We start from the raw sequence: 18,554 nt of genomic DNA on the forward strand, positions 1-18,554 counted from the left end.
TTATGGTTTATCTCCCTCTCTGGCTTTGTCTTATTTCATTTTTTTCCTTTCTTCCCCTATGATCCTCTGCCTTGTTCTTCAAATTCCACATATCATTCAGTGATATCATAAGATAATTGTTTTTCTCTGATTGACTTATTTCGCTTAGCATAATACCCACTAGTTCCATCCACATTTTTGCAAAAAGCAGGATTTCATTTTTTGATGGCTGCCTAATATTCCATATATATATTCCATTGCCATATATCTACATCCCATTCTATATATATTCCATCCACATTCCATTCCATATGTGTGTGCATATATATGCACACACACACACATACATACATACCAAATATTCTTCATCCATTCATCTGTCAATGGACATCTGGGCTCTTTCCATAGTTTGGCATTGCTGCTGTAAACGTCGGGGTGCAACGTGCCCCTTTGGATCACTGCATTTGTATCTTTGGGGCAAATAGACAGTAGTGCAATTGCTGGGTCATAGGGTAGCTTTATTTTCAACTTTTTGGGGAACCTCCATGCTCTTTTCCAGAGTGGTTGCACCACCTTGCATTCCCACCCACAGTGTAGGAATGTTCCTCTTTCTCCGCATCCTCACCAACATCTGTAGTTTCCTGACTTGTTAATTTTCGCCATTCTGACTGGTGTGAGGTGGTATCTCACTGTGGTTTTGATTTGTATTTCACTGATGCTGAGTCATGTGTCCTGTGTCTATTGGCCATTTGGATGTCTTCTTTGTCATGTGTCTATTGGCCATTGGATGTCTTCTTTGCAGAAATGTCTGTTCATGTGTTCTGCCCATTTCTTGATTGGGTTATTTGTTCTTTGGTGTTGAGTTTGATAAGTTTTTATAGATTTTGGATACTAGCCCTTTATCTGATATGTCACTTGCAGATATCTTCTCCCATTCTGTGAGTTGTCTTTTGGTTTTGTTGACTGTTTCTTTTGCTGTGCAAAAGCTTTTTATCTTGATGAAGTCCTAATACTTAGTTTTTGCCCTTGCTTCCCTTGCCTTTGGTGATGTTTCTGGGAAGAAGCTGCTGCAGCTGAGGTTGAAGAGGTTTCTGCCTTTGTTCTCCTTAAGGATTTTGATGGATTCCTATCTCACTTGAGGTCTTTCACCCATTTTGAGTCTATTTTTGTCAATGGTATAAGGAAATGGTGCAGTTTCGTTCTGCATGTGGCTGTCCAATTTTCCCAACACCACTTGTTGAAGGGACTGTCTTCTTTCCATTGGACATTATTTCCTGCTCTGTTGAAGAGTAGTTGACTATAGAGTTGAAGGTCAATTTCTGGGCTCTCTGTTCTGTTCCATTGATCTATGTGTCTATCATACTGTCTTAATGATTACAGCTTTTTAATAGAGCCTGAAGTCTGGAATTGTGATGCTGCCAGCTTTGGCTTTCTTTTTCAACATTCCTCTGACTATTTGGGGTCTTTTCTGGTTCCACATAAATTTTGGTATTATTTGTTCCATTTCTTTGAAAAAAATTGATGGTATTTTGATAGGGATTACAAAAGGTAACTTTTTGGATGATGGATTCTATATCATGACTGAGGTGGTGGTTAAGCAACATTGTTCATATGTCAAATCTCATAAATTTATACTTAAAATTGGAAATTTTACTGTAAACTTAAAGTTAAAGAATGGTGTCTTTCCAAAAAATGATGTGGAGAAACATGAAATGGTGTTCAAGAGGTAGTAGTTTAAAAAAAAAAACATAAAATATACTTACATTAAGATTACAGTTTTGAAAAAAAATGTAGAAAAAGACTGAAGTGATATATGACAAAATATTAGCAACACTAATTACTGTATAAGAAAAAATTAAAAAAATAAATTATTGTTTCTTATTTTTATCTTTATTTTTAATTTTTATTTAAGTTTTTTTCCCACCAAGAAAATACAGTATTGATGTACCAAAGAAAAGAATTGCTAATTTTTTTCCTCAAGAAATCTCATAGTTTGGGTGATGGTCTGCACAAACACATGCTAATGGTTCCTGAGAGAGAGGAAAATATGAATATTTTCCCTCTGAAATGGAAAAGACACCAGCATCTTTGTAGTACCTCTGTTCCCCAAATTAGCTGAATATAGTAATTCAACATCATGACTTGTGTAAAAGAGTACTTTTTGATAATATGGTGTTGGAAAACCAATTCAACCAGTGAAATCTGAGAAGATAATTTATTGGCTCCTATAAGTGAAAAATCTAGACTTCAGGTATAGCTGGATCTAGTTTCAAGCATCAAGGCTTTTCTTCTATCTCCACAGCTTTCAGCTCTGTTTTTCTTTTTGATGACTTCATTCTTTAGTTGTCAAGTAGCCTTGATAAGTGTTAAGTTCATGTTATGGAGTCCATGTATAGTTTTCGTTTCTGCCATATCACCATATTGCTCATGAGCTAATCAGCAAACACTGGGGAGGCAGTAAGGAGATGTGGCTTGTTCATCTTTCCAGTTTCTCCCTGTGGTCTCTTGATGAGTATTCATGTAGTCTATGGAAATTCTCACAATCGGAGTCCATTCAGATATTTACATACCTTTCTGCGAACTTCACCCTTAATCCTCTAGTCTCCAGATATCTGAATGTCTGTCCAGACCATTAGCAGGTCCCAGTGCATCTGTATAGATCTAATCTCAGACCATTGCTATTGACAAGAAAACTGGACAAAGAGATTTCAAATTTCTACTCAGAGCGAGGTTTCCCTACTTCACTGTCCCTTAGGGGCACCCCTAAATGTGTATGAAACATTTCAACAACCCTTTTAGCTGGTGCTTGAAAATCATGCAGAGTCTTCTCTAAACCCAGTTCTAGATTTTTTCCTCTGTAGTCAGTCATTCACAGGTCACTCTCCAGAATCCTAAGTATGAGCTGAAGAGGGCTGGCATTAGGTCAGAGGTAGGCATGATGGAATTATTAACCACTTGTTCATACAGCTTATGCTTTTAGAATGTGTTTGTCCTTTGAGACCTATAGAAAAACACTTCTACTTGATGATAATATGCTCCAGGGTGAACTCAGTTTATGGTTAGGAAGATGAGATAATCCAGTCACAATGGTCATCTGGTGTCCCGTGACTGCACAATTAGTCTCTGTCAGAGTTCAACAGCAAGGTGTTTCTCTTAAGGGAAATAATGATTTGCAGAAAAGGGCATAACCTTCACCAAAACCCCTAGGGGCCACCACATGACTCTTGTATTGGTATTTGACATTGGCTCTATTCAGCATCCTTATTTTCTCATTTAATATTTTAAACACTTTGGATCTGATGAGTCATAAAGGCCAAGTAGCAGAGCTTCTTGAACTATGGTTCATACCAGATAGAAAGCTCTCTACTGATTTGTGTCCCACTCAAAGTAAGAAGCTTTTAGGTTCAGTCAATGTGTCAGAGAAACACATTAGTGGGAATGTTTCTCCAATTCCAGAAGAAGGCCATGAAATCTTTTGCTTTTTTTTTTTTTTCCCCCTGTGAGAAAGGGTAGAAGGTTAGTAACTTTACCTGCACGTTGGGGGTGCTATTTCAAACTGTCCCACATCAGTGGACTCCCAGAAACTTTATTGAAGTTTCAGATCCTGATATCATCTTGGATTTTCTTCATTCTTTTTATATACATTGTCTTACCAAGTTATCTAGTGTAACATGCTTCTTTTTGTCATACGGAGGATCAGTGAGATACGAGATGGCATTTTTAAGGGATCCATTGAGTAGGTTTTTGTACAGATCCAGGAAATTGAACAGAAGGAACATGAAGATAGGGATTTTGATGTCTGCATACTGAAGAAAAGAAATAAAGAATTTTCTTTATTAGTAGCTATATATCAGATCCTAAGGACAATATTGATTTACTTAAGCAAAGTGACTACCTCTAGAAGAGCAGATACAATTAGAGATGCTACTTGATTAAATTTATAATAATCCGCTGTTATTCTGTAAGACCCATCTTCCTGCTACAATGATCAAAAGGTAAGGTAAATGGAAACATGATAAAAATCACGATCCATGGGCGCATGGGTGGCTCAGTCAGTAAGAGTCTGCCTTTGGCTCAGGTCGTGATCCCAGGGTACTGGGATGAAGTCCCATGTTGGGCTCCCTAGTCAGCAGAGAGCCTGTTTCTTCCTCTTGCACTCCTCCTGCTTGTGTTCCCTCCCTCGCTGTGTCTCTCTCTGTCAAAAAAAAAAAAAAAATACGATCCATGCATCTTTCATTTTTGATGGTGGAACTCATGTTTGTATTAGTGGTTGGGAGTTCAAAGAGTTTTTAATTGTCCATTTCTATCATTCCACAGTTCAGGGAACTAATGTGCAAATTCTGGGTCTACCTCTTCCAACTATACACCCAACTTGGAATATAATCACACGATGGCTTTATGGTTGCACTGGACCTATGAGTAGATGGGCTTCTCTGATATTATAATCCCTAACTATGAATGCTGTATTGCAGGATAGGTCTCTAGGAAATAGCACATAGCACATCAATAAAGGTTTAAAGTACTGGGTATTTCCCTTTTTGATAACTTCTCTTGTCATATGGCATACTTCCCATATCTTCCATAAAAAATGCTAGAAGGAAGATGGCCAATACTTGCTTTTCCATGGCTGCAAGTATTTTTTCCTCAAAGGTACCTTTCCTTTCCTTCCAGGTCTATGAAATGATCAGAGAATGGGATGAGGAGAGTGGCTTCCTATTATAGTGGCTCAAATCAGCCTTTTATCTGCCACACCATTAATACCAAGTGGATTTTTATTGTATTCAGCCTCAGTCAGGTCTGGTGATAGTTTCCAGACTGCCCTCATTGCCTTAAGCCTCTGTTGCCTGTAGGTATACCTGACAGAGATATCTGTCCGGTTACATTCTGCGATGGGCAGAACAATGCTTCTAAAGATGTCCACAATTTGGGGTGCCTGGATGGCTCAGTGGGTTAAAGCCTCTGCCTTTGGCTCAGGTCACTATCCCAGGGTCCTGGGATCCAGCCCCGCATCCAGCTCTCTGCTCAGCGGGGAGCCTGCTTCTCGGTCTCTCTCTGCCTGCCTCTCTGCCTACTTGTGATCTCTGTCTGCCAAATAAATAAATAAAATCTTAAAAAAAAGAAAAGATGTCCACATTTTAATCCCTGGAACTTGTGAATGTGCTAAATTACATGGCAAAGAAAAATTAATGCAGATGAAATGAATGTCACTAATCAGCTGACCTTAAAATAGAGAGAGCCTGGATTCTCCTAGTGGACCCAGTAGAATCACAGGGATTCTTAGAAGTGGGAGAGGAAGGCAGAAGAGAGGGAGTATCAGAGGAAGTCGGGACAGGGAACAATAGTCAGAAAGCTGCAATGTTACTGGCTTTCAAGATGAAGAAAGAAGCCTGTAAAAGCTGAGAAAGGCAATTAAATGGATTATTGTCTGGAGACTCCAGAAAGGAATGCAACCCTGCTGATACCCTGCGTTTAGGGCTTTTGAATTCCAAAAGTATAATAGAATTTTGTATTGTTTTTTGTTTTTAAAAGTTTGTCTTATTGGGATGCCTGGGTGACTCAGTTGGTTAAGCATCTGCCTTTGGCTCAGGTCATGATCCAAGGGTCCTGGCTTCCAGCCCCGTGTCAGGCTCTCTGCTCGGTGGAGAGCCTGCTTCTCCCTGATGCTCTGCCTGCTTGTGCTCGCTCTCTCTCTCTCTGTCAAATAAATAAATAAAATCTTAGAAAAGAAAGTTTGTCTTATTTATTATTTTATAGAGAGAGTGAGGGAGTGCAGGAGCACGAGCAGGAGGAGGGAAGGGCAGAGAGAGAGAGAAAGACGCCTCAAGCAGACTCTTTGCTGAGCGGGGAGCCCCACACGGTGATCCCAGGACCTGATATGACCAGAGCCGAAATCAAGAGTCGACTGCTCAACCGACTAAGCCACGCAGGTGCCCCAGAATTTTGTGTTGTTTTAAGCCACGAAGTTTGTAGTAACTTATTACAGCAGCAATAAAAAATAAGCAGATTCCTAGTTTTAAGAAACTAAAGGGTTATTTTTGGTAGAGACGTACTGAAATAGATTTTTCAAGTAGCTCACAGAACCTCCAGGAAGGCGGGAAGGCAAGCCCCAGAGGTCCTTGTCAGAAGCCATAACACAGTCCGCCTGCAGACATGCTTCACCGACCTGCAGCACCCCCCTGGGGCATTGTACTGTCCACAGCAACGCTAGACACTGGGCCTCAACCACTGTCGCTTCTGGAGAAATAAGGAATGAGTCGCTCCCTACTTGGATTCCTCTCGTCCTATTTGAGTGCTTCTGTTCCCATTTGCATCCCCACCCAGGCAGGGTTTTGACCCTTAGAGGACAACCAGCAAGCCCGAGTCTGAACTCCTTCATTTTTTCCTCTATCTCCTCTCATTCCCAGATTCCCCAGTGACTAAGAGGGTTTTTTTCTCCTTTCTTTGAGTTGAGAGTTCTATCATATCCTGAGTTCTCTCGGGCTTCACTTTCCGGTGTTGTCTTTCAGGCTCTCTGGCTCTTGGTACTTCAAGGAAAGCCCATGGAGTCTGCAAATTTCCATTCCTTCTTAACGAAACCTGGGATCAAAATTAAAAATGGAACCAACAAATATAATTTGCCCATTAAAGCTGAACAATATAACTCCTTTGGTCTTTAAACAAAGAGAAAGTGTTAAAGGTTCTTGATACCAGGTTGGTATACCAGGATAGTATTTCCAGAATAGCATCCCTGCACCACCAGCTCTGGAGTGGATGCTTGAAAACAAGCTGTTCTTATTATTTTATGTGAATATACCTATTCAAATGAAACCAGTGAGTAATGCTTAACTTTATGCATAAATATTGGAGTTGCTTAGCAATATACTAGAGCTCTATACCATTTACTCACTCGTTCTCTCATTCATTCATTTGACAAATATATATGAAGAGGCCATTATATACTAGGACTAAGTGTTCCAGAACACTTAGTAACACCATAAATTTTTTTAGAATTTAGGCAAAATCAGTGTTAGGTGCTTTTAATAGTGATATTTTTTACAAAGCACTTCCAGGTTCTTTAGTAACTAAGTTGCATATGGCCCCAAATGGATTCGGTATATACCAAATCTACCCGTTAACCAATAGTAATTTTTCAACGTAGTGTCCCAGTTCAAGGAGGCTAAATCATTTCCTCTGTCCCCCGCTCAGTATCGGCTAAGTCTGGAGAGAATGATCCACTTGGTGCTGAGTGGCACTGCAAATCTTTCTGCTTGACCAAACCCAATCCAGCATAACTGGCACATTCCCGGTTCTGTTCACTTATTTTTCCTTTTTGTCCAGCCCTGGCCGCAAACTCTGACATTGGCCATGGCAGTGGTAAGTTGTACTGAATCCAAGAAGTGCCGCTTAGCTCACTGATTTCTGGAAAGGGAAGCCACTGGTAAGATTGGATTGGTGTCTGTCTGTTACTGAGGAGAAAAGGCAATATCCCAAGCCGCACAGTCCTGACTACATCTTTCTGACCCTCTGTTTTCTATTTTTTTGTAAATTATTATGATTAGACTTTACATAGTGAGGTCATTGAGGAAGCAAGTAATTGGAAACATCTTGGTTATACTATAGCTCATATGTAGATCATAGCCAGTTAATAAGATAGTATGTTGGGCTCATATAAATTTATAAAACTTAATTTTAACCAGTTCTCAGTAATGATAAAAATATAAGCAATTTTCCAGAGGCCATGTGAATTTTTTTTGTATGTGTGATGGAGATTTTGAGTGTTTTGCTGTATGTGAAATGGCAATTTTTCATGTGCAAAATCAGCTTTTCGAAAGATAGCAGTAGATATGTCAAGATAAAACTGAAGATGCTTACCCATGCAGGAAAATGTCATATGTAGCTAGATTGACTTGTAAGTGCAAAATCTTCTTATAGCTTTTTTAATCCTCAAAAACGTGTGTTTTCCCTGTGTGCTAGGAACACTCGCATGGGTAGCTCACCAGTTGTGACATGCCTAGTATGAGGACTATTTCTTTGGAAAATGAACTCAAATTACCTGTACTTCAGGGACTATTAAGTCAAATGCCTGAGAGATTCTTTGGAACCAAGATGATTAAGATATTTTCTAATTTTTAAGCTGATTCTATGCAGCATATATGTTCCTAGAAAGCTATTTTAAACTATGTATTTGTAAAGTTCATCATTTTTCAGTGTAGTAAATGATATTATTATTATTTTTTTTAAAGATTTTATTTATTTATTTGACAGAGAGATCACAAGTCGGCGGAGAGTCAGGCAGAGAGAGAGAGAGAGAAGCAGGCTCCCGCTGAGCAAAGAGCCCGATGCGGGGCTCGATCCCAGGACACTGAGATCATGACCTGAGCCGAAGGCAGCGGCTTAATCCACTGAGCCACCCAGGCGCCCCTGATATTATTATTTAGAGGAATTCCCAAACAAGTATCCAGAGCAAAAATCATCTTGCATTCTGACTAATCATAACATAATTTAGCTATTTTGTAAATTTTTTTTCTTAAAAGAGGGCATACCTACTTTATATTTAACATAGATTAAGGAATTTGCAGGTGCTAGATTTTTATTTGTTAATGTATAAAGTGTACAGATCTTAACTGTACATTTTGATAGTTTTGACAATGTATCTACCAAAGAGAACATCCCAATAAAGATGTAGAACATTTCTACGACTTGTCCAATTGCCTTACCTGCCTTTGCAGTCAGTCCCCTCCGTCTCCTCCTCTCTCCCAACAATTGTTCTGTTCTCTATTATCATAGTTTAGTCTATTCTTGAACCTTCTAAAAATAGAATACACTCTTGCATTTGGATTCTTTTGCTCAACAAAATGTTTTTGAAATTTGAGATTCATGTTGATATGGATATCAATAGTTCATTTTTTTATTACTGTGCAGCTTTCCATTTTATGATTATATCACAATCTGACCATTCTTTTATTGATGGATGTTTTCGTTTCCAGTTTCGGGTCACTAGGAATAAAGCTGCTACGAGCGTTCTTATTAAAAAAGTCCTTTTTTTTTTTTTTTTTTTGCCTAGGAATAGAATTCTTGGGTCATAAAGTAGGAATATGTATCACTTACATAGAACAAAAATTTTCTGAAGTGGTTGCTGCATTTTTCTCTCCAATCTGTAATATGAGATTTCCAAATGTTTCATATCCAATATTCACATTTTAAGTTTTTAAGCTCTAGTTATTTGAGTGGTATATAGTAGTATCTTGTGGTTCCAATTTGAATTTCCCTGATGACTAATGATGTTGAGCACTCTTCACTTGCTTCTTAGTCATTTATGTGCCTTGTGTTTCTTCTTTCTTTTTTTTTAAGAGACATTTTCTTTATTTATTAGAGAGAGACAGAAAGAGAGAGAGCATGCACAAGCAGGGGGAGTGGCAGGCATAGGGAGAAGCAGGCTTTCCGCAGAGTAGGGAGCCTGATGCAGGGCTCAATCCCAGGACCCTGAGATCATGACCTGAGCCGAAGGCAGACAGTCAACCAACTGAGCCATCCAGGCACCCCTTGTGTTTCTTTTTTTAATTATATTTTCAAGTTATGCCTATTTAAAAAATTGTATTGCATTTATTATTGATTTATAGTAGTAGTTTATATATTCTGGATACCAGCCCTTTATCAAATATGTGTAAGTAATATTTCTCAGTTTCTGGATTATTTATTCATTTTCTTAATGTGTTGCTGATGAGCAAAAGTTTCTAATTTTGATTAAGTCCACTTGATTATGTTTCATTTATGATTAGCACTTTTTTTGGTCTTGTCTGCAAAATCTTTACCTATCCCAAGGTCATAAACATGATCTCTGAATTTTTCTTCTAGGGGCTTTACAGTTTTAAGTTTTATGCTCAATTGCTAACTTTTTATATGGTGTAAGATAGAAGTTCAGACTCTCCTTTCCCATATGCGTATACATCTTTTTCAGCACCATATGTTGAAAAAGCATCCCTCCCTCCCACTTAATTGCATTAATACCTTGTCAACAATTTTCCATCTAGAAAAGATCTATTATTTGACCCAATTAAATTCCACCAATCTAGTGTATATCTACACACTAATATTAGACTCTCTTGGTTACTGTGGCTTATAGTAAACCTTGAAATCAGTTGGTAAAAGTAGTTTAATTTTGTTATATGGACTTCATAACCTGAAACCTGAAATCATCTATTACGTTTGTTTCCTTATGGATTTCTTAGGATTTTCTATGTACAAAATCAAGTCATCAACAAATAAAGACAATTACAAATTTCCTTTTCTAATATTTGTGTTCTTTAAAAAAATTTTACCTCATTGCACTGGCTAAGATTCCCAGTTCAAACTTAAATAGAAGAGCCATTCTAGGAGAAATTGTTTCTAATCTTAGGAGAAATATGTTAGTCTTTCACTGCTAAGTATAATGTTGACTGTGTTTTTTATAGACGTCCCATTAAGTAATAAGATGTATATTATTATATAATCTGCCACCAAATCCTCTCACAGAACGTTTAAAAAAACTTGTAATCTCCTGAGTGACAGGGATGCTAAGAGCATCTCATGTTAATATTTGGTCTTTGATCTCAGTTCCTGACACTGAGTTCCTAAATCCTTTGGAATTTCTGGAGTGATAGGAGACTCTTGTTCTAATGAGGTGATAGTTGGTGGACTCATTGCCATCTGGATAATTATCCAGACAACTTTAGGAGGGGGACTGGTCACCAGAAAGACCAAACCATAGTTAGTAGCTTGGAACTTTTAACCCTCCTCTCCCATCCTCAAAAGAGAGGATAAGCGTTAGAGATTTAATTAAATCTTCATTATGCCTACATGACGAAGCCTCCATAACAATCCCGAAAGTACAGCGCTTGGAGAATCTGGGTTGGTGAGCACAGCCATGTGGTAAGAGGGTGGTACATCTTAACTCTACAGGGACAAAAGTTCCTTAAACTAAGGATACTTTTAGACCTCACCTTATGTACTTCTTCATCTGGTTGTTTATTGTATCCTTTATCATATCCTTTATGATGTAAACTGACAAATGTAAGTTAAGTATTTCCCTGAGTTCTGTGAGACATTCCAGAAAATCATTGATCCTGAAAAGAGGGTTATGGGAACATCTAGCTTATAGCTGCTCAGTTATAGGGATGGGAGGTCCAGAGTTGCATCTGGCATCTGAAATGGGTAAAGTCTATGAGCCCTTAACTTGGGTTATTTGACCCTGACTCCAGGTAGATAGTATCAGAATTGAATTGTAGGACACTTAGCTGTTATCAGATGGGTTGGTGTAGGGGAAAACCCCATACATTTGATGTCGGAAGTGTTGGTGAGAGCAGAGGAAAGAAAACCATAGTTTCTTTTTATGATTTTTAAAATCACATTTAAGATATTCCCTTTCTATTCCCAGTTTTCCCAATTTATAGACTTGAATTTTATCATATTCTATGTTTTTAATGAGATACTGTTATAATAAATTACACTGAATGGCTTATCTTGTATTCCCAGGAAAGAGCCTATTAATAATGATATGTAATACTCTTTATATATTACTAGATTTGATTTACTAATATTTTGTCAAGAATTTTTGCATTTATATTCAGTAGAGTTATTGGTATCTACTTTTCTTGAAATGGTCTTGTCAGGTTTTACTATTAGGTTTATCCTGGCCCCATAAAACACATTGGGAAGTTTCCTCCTTTAATTTCTGAGTTTGCTTAGAATTTGTATTAGTTCTGCCTTTAATGTTTGATAGAAGTTGACTAATGAAACTACTTAAGTTTTGAGGTATCTTTGTGGGAAAGTTTAAATATTTCCATAAATGTAAATATCTTAAACAGTTATATGAATGTTCAGAATTTTTTTTATTACTTCTTGTGACAGTTTTCATAATATTTGTTTTTAACGGATTTTTCCCATTTGATCTAAGTTAGAAAATTTATTGACATAAAGTTTTTCATGATACTCTCTTATTCTCTTAATGTCCATTGTGATGTCTTTTTTTTTTTTAAGATTTTATTTATTTATTCGACAGAGAGAGATCACAAGTAGGCAGAGAGGCAGGCAGAGAGAGAGAGGAGGAAGCAGGCTCCCTGCTGAGCAGAGAGCCCAATGTGGGACTCGATCCCAGGACCCTGAGATCATGACCTGAGCCGAAGGCAGCGGCTTAACCCACTGAGCCACCCAGGCGCCCCACAGTGATGTCTTTATTCCATTCCTGATATTGGTAATTTGTGACTTTTCTTTCTTTCTCTTTTTTTTTTTCTTGATCAGTCTTGACAAAGTTAATCACTTAGAAAATCTTTTCAAAGATTTAGCTTTTGGCTTTTTTATTTTATCTATTGCCTTTTTTATAATCTCATTGTTTTCCAGTTTTAAATGTTTTCTTTCTTTTAATTAATTTGAGTTTAATTAGCTCATCTTTTTCCAGCTTCTTTATGTAGAAGTGTAGGTCATTATTTTAATATGTTTCTTCTTTTTAATACAAAGCTAGAAACTACCCTGAAAGCACAATTTTAGCTATCTCCCACAAATTTTGACTTCTTTAACATCTTGCTTGAGATATTTTCTAACTTACTTTTAAATTGTTTCTTTGACGTATGGATTATTTAGAGATAGGTTTGTTAATTTCCAGAGTCTGGGTTTTTTTTTATATGTCTATTTACAACTGATTTCTATTTAATTCTGTTGTAGTCAGAGAAGTCCCCTGTGTAATTAAGTTCTTTGAAAATTTTTGAGATTTGATTTATGCCCTATCACATGGTCCTTGTAGGTATTTGTTCCATGTGCATTTGAAGAAAAAGTATTTTATGTGGTTGTTGGTTGTACTTTATAAATATGAAGTACATCAGTTTGGTTTTTAGTGTTGGTTAAAAATTCACTATCCTTATTGATTTTTTTCTCTATTTGATACAGTAATATAATGACTGAAGGAAAAAATGTATATTCCATCTCTGTCTATAGATTTGTCTCTTTTTCCCTTCAGTTCTGTCCGTTTTTGCTTCATATATTTTGCAGCTCTGTCATTAGATGCTTATGCATTTAAGATTACCATATGTTCTACTTAAAAATAAGTGTTTACTATGGTGAGGGCTGTGAACTGTGTAAGACTGATGAATCGCAGACCTGTACCCCTGAAACAAATAATACATTATATGTTAATAAAAATTATTTAAAAAAAAAAGATTACCATATGTTCTTAATGAATTGACCTTTTTAGCATTACGGAGTATCCCTCTTTATCTTTGGTAAAATTCCTTGTCCTGAAGTCTATTTTGTCTTATAGTAACATAATCAACAAGAAAATAGTAGACTTTAAAATGCTTTATGTTTATTTCTTTTATCTGCCCACGACCTGTCCCTCCTGCTGTCCTTGGCCGTGTTAGGACACTAGCAGGCCACAGGTGGTATCAGGCACTGCTGGTCACTGCAGTTCTCTTAATCCTGGCAGTACTGAGATCAGAGCAGGGAAGCCACGTGAGTAGTTTGTGTCTCAGGCTATCTGAAAAGGAGGATTTGGCTTTCTCTACTTTGGGAAATGTTTTTGATTTTTGCTTCTGTTAAGCTAGTAAAGGTATATTTTGCCTGAGGGAGATTACAACTGAAAGTATTTTCAGGTGGTATCACTTTGCTAAGAATTATAAAGTTCATTTTTCTTCAGCTGTCTTGATTTTCAATATTTTTACATACTAGAGGAGTTCTATGGCATTTTGATTTGAAAAGTTTGAGATTCACTGCACTGAAAGTTCCAGTCTGAGAGCCAAGAAAATGGTATTTTTGCTTGTTTAAAATTCCAAATGTATGACTTAAGCCCAGTCCTTTAAAATTTATCCCAACAAAGAACAAAGATAGTGATGTTTATCCTAACCTACAATTCATGGAATTTTATAATTGGATATGACCTTAGAGATTATCTGCTCTTACCTGGTAATTTTATGTGTAAGGAGAAGGAGACTTTGAAAAACTCAGTAATTTGCCTCAACACATTCAGTTTGTTCAAAGCTGATTGGAATTTGAACCCTGGATTCTTGTTACCAATCTAATGCGATTTGTTTTTTAAATCAAAGTATGGTAAATTTAGAGAACATTTAGAAAGACTGCAAGATTCCAAAATAATGAGTCTACACAAATCGTGACTAATATAATGTGTTAAGTGATATAAGACATTAAAAAAATGCTGTTCTGTGAATTTCAAAAGGCATATTTATTTTTACAGCTGAGTTTAAGCTCAAGCAAATATGTTAGAAGAGCCCCACAAATTCTTGTCAAGTACCAAATAATCTGATTTAGAGAAAATATCACTTTCTTCTTTATTATTCACATAAAACACCAATTTGTATAGCTTTCAAAGATTACAAATGTTTCATTTGACCCTTACAAAGAGCAGTATAAAAATAATTGCTAATATTAACTGTTTACTGTGTGCCAGGAGCTATTCTAAGTGCTTTCTACCTATTAACTTCATCCTTAAAACAGCCCTTATTACTATTACCGCCCTTATTTTATAGATGGGCAAGCCAATGCACAGAAACAAAGTGACTTTTTCAGCTTTGAGGCTGAGCCAGGACTGGCCCTAGAATGGATGGATGTTTCAGCCACTTTGCTATGGACCTTCTTAAGTGGGCAGAACAAAGGTACAGATTGTTCTTTATCTCTTTCCCATGGTTTGGTTTGGTTTTATTTTCCCAGTGCTGCTGTTTACACAGAACAACTTTACCTAAGTACCCCTTCCAAGGCCATATGATGCATTATACAATTTGGCACTGGCCACATTTAGGGCATTAGAGAGAATGTTTCTCATAGTTGGTTTTTTTTTTTTTAACTTTTTATATTTGAGCCTTCAAACCACAGTGATTAATCCTTAGACGATATATCTTGTTTTCTACTTCAACTTTTATGACCAATAGGTCTTTCCTCTGTTACACTATTCAACTGGCAAAATTTATTTCAGAAAAAGATGTAATTTCATGTAATTATTTTTCTCTATTCTAAAAAAAAGAAGAAAATCAACAGAATGAAAAGACAAATCATAGACTGGGAGGGAATATTTGTAAAAGACTCTTTTTAAAATAATTTTTTATTTTTTTAATAAACCTATAATATATTATTAGCCCCAGAGGTACAGGTCTGTGAACCGCCAGGTTTACACACTTCACAGCACTCACCATGGCACATGACCTCCCCAATGTCCATAACCCAGCCACTCTCTCTCCTTACCCCCCTCTTCCCAGCAACCCTCAGTTTGTTTTTTGAGATTAAGAGTCTCTTATGGTTTGACTCCCTCCCGATCCCATCTTGTTTCATTTGTTCTGTAAAAGACTCTTTTGATAAAGAACTGTTATCTAAAATATACAAAGAACTCTTAAAACTGAACGATAAGAAAACAACCCATAAAAAAATAAGCCAGAGACCTTAAGTGACACCTCATCGAAGATCTACAGATGGCCAATAAGCATATGAAAAGATGCTCTATGTCACTCACATGTCATCCAGGAAATACAAATTAAGGCAGCAACGAGGTACCTGTACACATCTATTAGAATGGCCAAAATATAGAATCCTGACAATACCCAGTGCTAAGGGTGTGTAAGAACAGGAAGTCTCCTTCATTGCTGGTAGTAATACAAAATGGTACCACCACTTCGGAAGACAATTCGGACAGTTTTTTAGAAATCTAAACATACTCTTACCAAGTGATCCACCAGTTATGTTCATTGGTATTTTCTCAAAGGAGATAAAAACATGTCCGCACCAAACCTGCACAAGGTTGGTGGTAGCACCTAAAACTTGAAAGTAACCAAGATGTCCTTCAAAAGTGAATGGAGAGATAAAACTGTGGTACATCCAGACGATGGAATATTATTCAGCATGAAAAAGAAATGAGCCATCAATCCACAAAAAGATGTGGAGGAAATTTAGATGCCTATTACTAAGAGAAAGATGACAATCTGAAAAGGACACATACTATATGAGTCCAGCTTATGACATTCTGGAAAAAACAAAACTATGGAGACAGTAAAAGGATCAATGGTTCCTAGGGGAAGTGGTAAATAGGTGAGGCACAGAGGATTTTTAGGGCAGTGAAAATATTCTGTATGGTACTGTAATGATAGATACATGTCATTATACATTTGTCCAAACACAGAATGTACAGCAACAGGGGTGAAACCTGATGTCAACTATGGACTTGAGTGGTTATGGTAGGGCAATATAAATTCACCAGTTATAAAAAATGGACCTTTCTGGGGAATGTTGATAATGGGGCAGGCTGTGCTTGTAGGGGTCAGGGAGTATACGGGAAATCTCTATACCTCCCTCTTCATTTTGCTGTGCGTAAAACTGATCTAGAAAAATAAAGTCTTTTTTTAAAAGATTTTATTTATGTAATAGAGAAGAGAGAATATGAGAGAGCATAAGCAGGAGGAGTGGCAGAGGGAGAAGAAGCAGGCTCCCTGTGGACCAAGGAGCCCATGATCTGAGATCATGACCTGAGCTGAAGGCAGATGCTTAACCAAATGAACCACGTAGGCACCCTGAAAAATAAATTCTTTAAAAGGAAAAGAAGGGGCACTGGGTGTCTCAGTTGGTTGAGTGTCTGACTCTTGATTTTGGCTCAGATCACCATCTCAGGGTTATGGGACTGAGGCCCATTGTGGGTGCTATGCTCAGCAGGGAGTCTGCTTCTCTTCCTCTCTCTCTCTACTCCTCCCCTACTCTCTCTCTCTCTGTCTCTTTCAGATAAATAAATAATTCTTAAAAAGAAAAAGAAGATAACCATTTGTATGTCTTCATAGGAGAAGTGTCTGTTCATATCTTCTGCCCATTTTTTGATATGATTGTCTGTTTTGTGTGTGTTGAGTTAGAGGAGTTCCTTATAGATCCTAGATATCAACCTTTTGTCTGTACTGTCATTTGCAAATATTTTCTCCCATTCCGTGGGTTGCCTCTTTGTTTTGTTGACTGTTTCCTTTGCTGTGCAGAAGCTTTTGATCTTGATGAAGTCCCAGAAGTTCATTTTTGCTTTTGTTTCCTTTGCCTTTGGAGACATATCTTGAAAGAAGTTGCTGTGGCTGATATTGAAGAGGTTACTGCCTATGTTATCCTCTAGATTCTGATGGATTCCTGTCTCATGTTGAAGTCTTTTATCCATTTTCAGTAAGAGAATGGTCGAGTTTTATTCTTCTATATAGATACTTCTCCAGTGAAGACATACAAATGGCTATCAGACACATCATCACTAGCCATCAGGGAGATTCATTGACATTCAATGACATTGAGATACCACCTTACACCAGTTAGAATGGCCAAAATTAGCTAGACAGGAAACAACATGTGTTGGAGAGGATGTGGAGAAAGGGGAACCCTTTCCACTGTTGGTGGGAATGCAAGTTGGTGCAGTCACTTTGGAAAACAGTGTGAAGATTCCTCAACAAATTAAAAATAGAGCTTCCCTATGACCCTGCCATTGCACCACTGGGTAATTATCCCAAAGATACAGACATAGTGAAAAGAAGGGCCATCTGTACCCCAATGTTTATAGCAGCAATGGCCATGGTCGCCAAACTGTGGAAAGAACCAAGGTGCCCTTCAATGGATGAATGGATAAGGAAGATGTGGTCCATATGCACTATGTAGTATTATGCCTCCATCAGAAAGAATGAATACCCAACTTTTGTAGCAACATGGACAGGACTGGAAGAGATTATGCTGAGTGAAATAAGTCAAGCAGAGAGAGTCAATTATCATATCGTTTTACTTATTTGTGGAGCATAACAAATAGCATGGAGGACAAGGGGTGTTAGAGAGGAGAAGGGAGTTGAGGGTAATTGGAAGGGGAGGTGAACCATGAGAGACTATGGACTCTGAAAAACAATCTGAGGGTTTTGAAGGTACTGTTACGCTGAAAAGAAATAAAAAAGAAAAAGAAAAAGAAGATAGAAGAACAAAAAGGAACTAAGTGACCCACAGGATATAATAGACATGGAAAGAAATTTAGGAGGATGGAACTGAATGAGGGACACAGACTTATATGTAGAGATAATGAGGCCGTTTTATATTTTATAATGTTTATTTATGGAGCATTTCCCATGAGCCAGGTACTGGTCAAATATTTTATAAATCTCACAATTTAATGAAGTAGATGCCATATTATTCCCATCCTATTGTTGTGGGAATGGAAGCTTTGAGAGGGGGCAGAAACTGAAGTCTCATTATAAGCAATAAACAGAGCTGGGACCTGAATCCAGGTGGATTTGGCTCTGAGGGATGTCCTCCTAATCACCCTGCTCTACTGCCTGTGAGATGCTTATGGGACCACCTCGTAGAGATATCCATTAGACAGTTTAAAACAGAAGTCCAAAATCCAGGATTAGCAATAAATGAGTAGGTAACTGTAGAATGGAAGTGGCTGTTGAAGTGAAAATTAACTGAAGACAAAGGAGATGATTTGCCACTTGCATGACTTTAGGTGAGAAATAACTTCGTGATAGAGAAGGCAAGGAAACACTGAACGTGTTATTGGCATCCAGGCCAAGGAACATGTTAGTCATCTGTTATGGGGTGAGTTTATTATGGTCAGGTCTAGGGTCAGGGGA

At 37.5% G+C, this 18,554-nt stretch overlaps 1 protein-coding gene and 1 long non-coding RNA gene across 2 annotated transcripts in view; one reads left to right on the forward strand and one right to left on the reverse strand.

Annotated features, from left to right (window-relative positions):
• The window catches only part of LOC116575900 (serine/arginine repetitive matrix protein 1-like), a 287,791-nt gene that overhangs the window by 183,368 nt on the left and 85,869 nt on the right, over window positions 1–18,554 (forward strand). The window lies entirely within an intron of this gene.
• LOC116576591 lies at window positions 3,632–8,708 on the reverse strand. The gene is made up of 2 exons (XR_004280214.1): window positions 8,676–8,708; window positions 3,632–3,785 (listed from the first exon to the last, which is right to left on the reverse strand). It is a non-coding gene; the product is annotated as an uncharacterized LOC116576591 (long non-coding RNA).

This window comes from Mustela erminea, chromosome 17 (genome assembly GCF_009829155.1).
Source record: "Mustela erminea isolate mMusErm1 chromosome 17, mMusErm1.Pri, whole genome shotgun sequence".
NCBI classification, from domain to species: domain Eukaryota; kingdom Metazoa; phylum Chordata; class Mammalia; order Carnivora; family Mustelidae; genus Mustela; species Mustela erminea.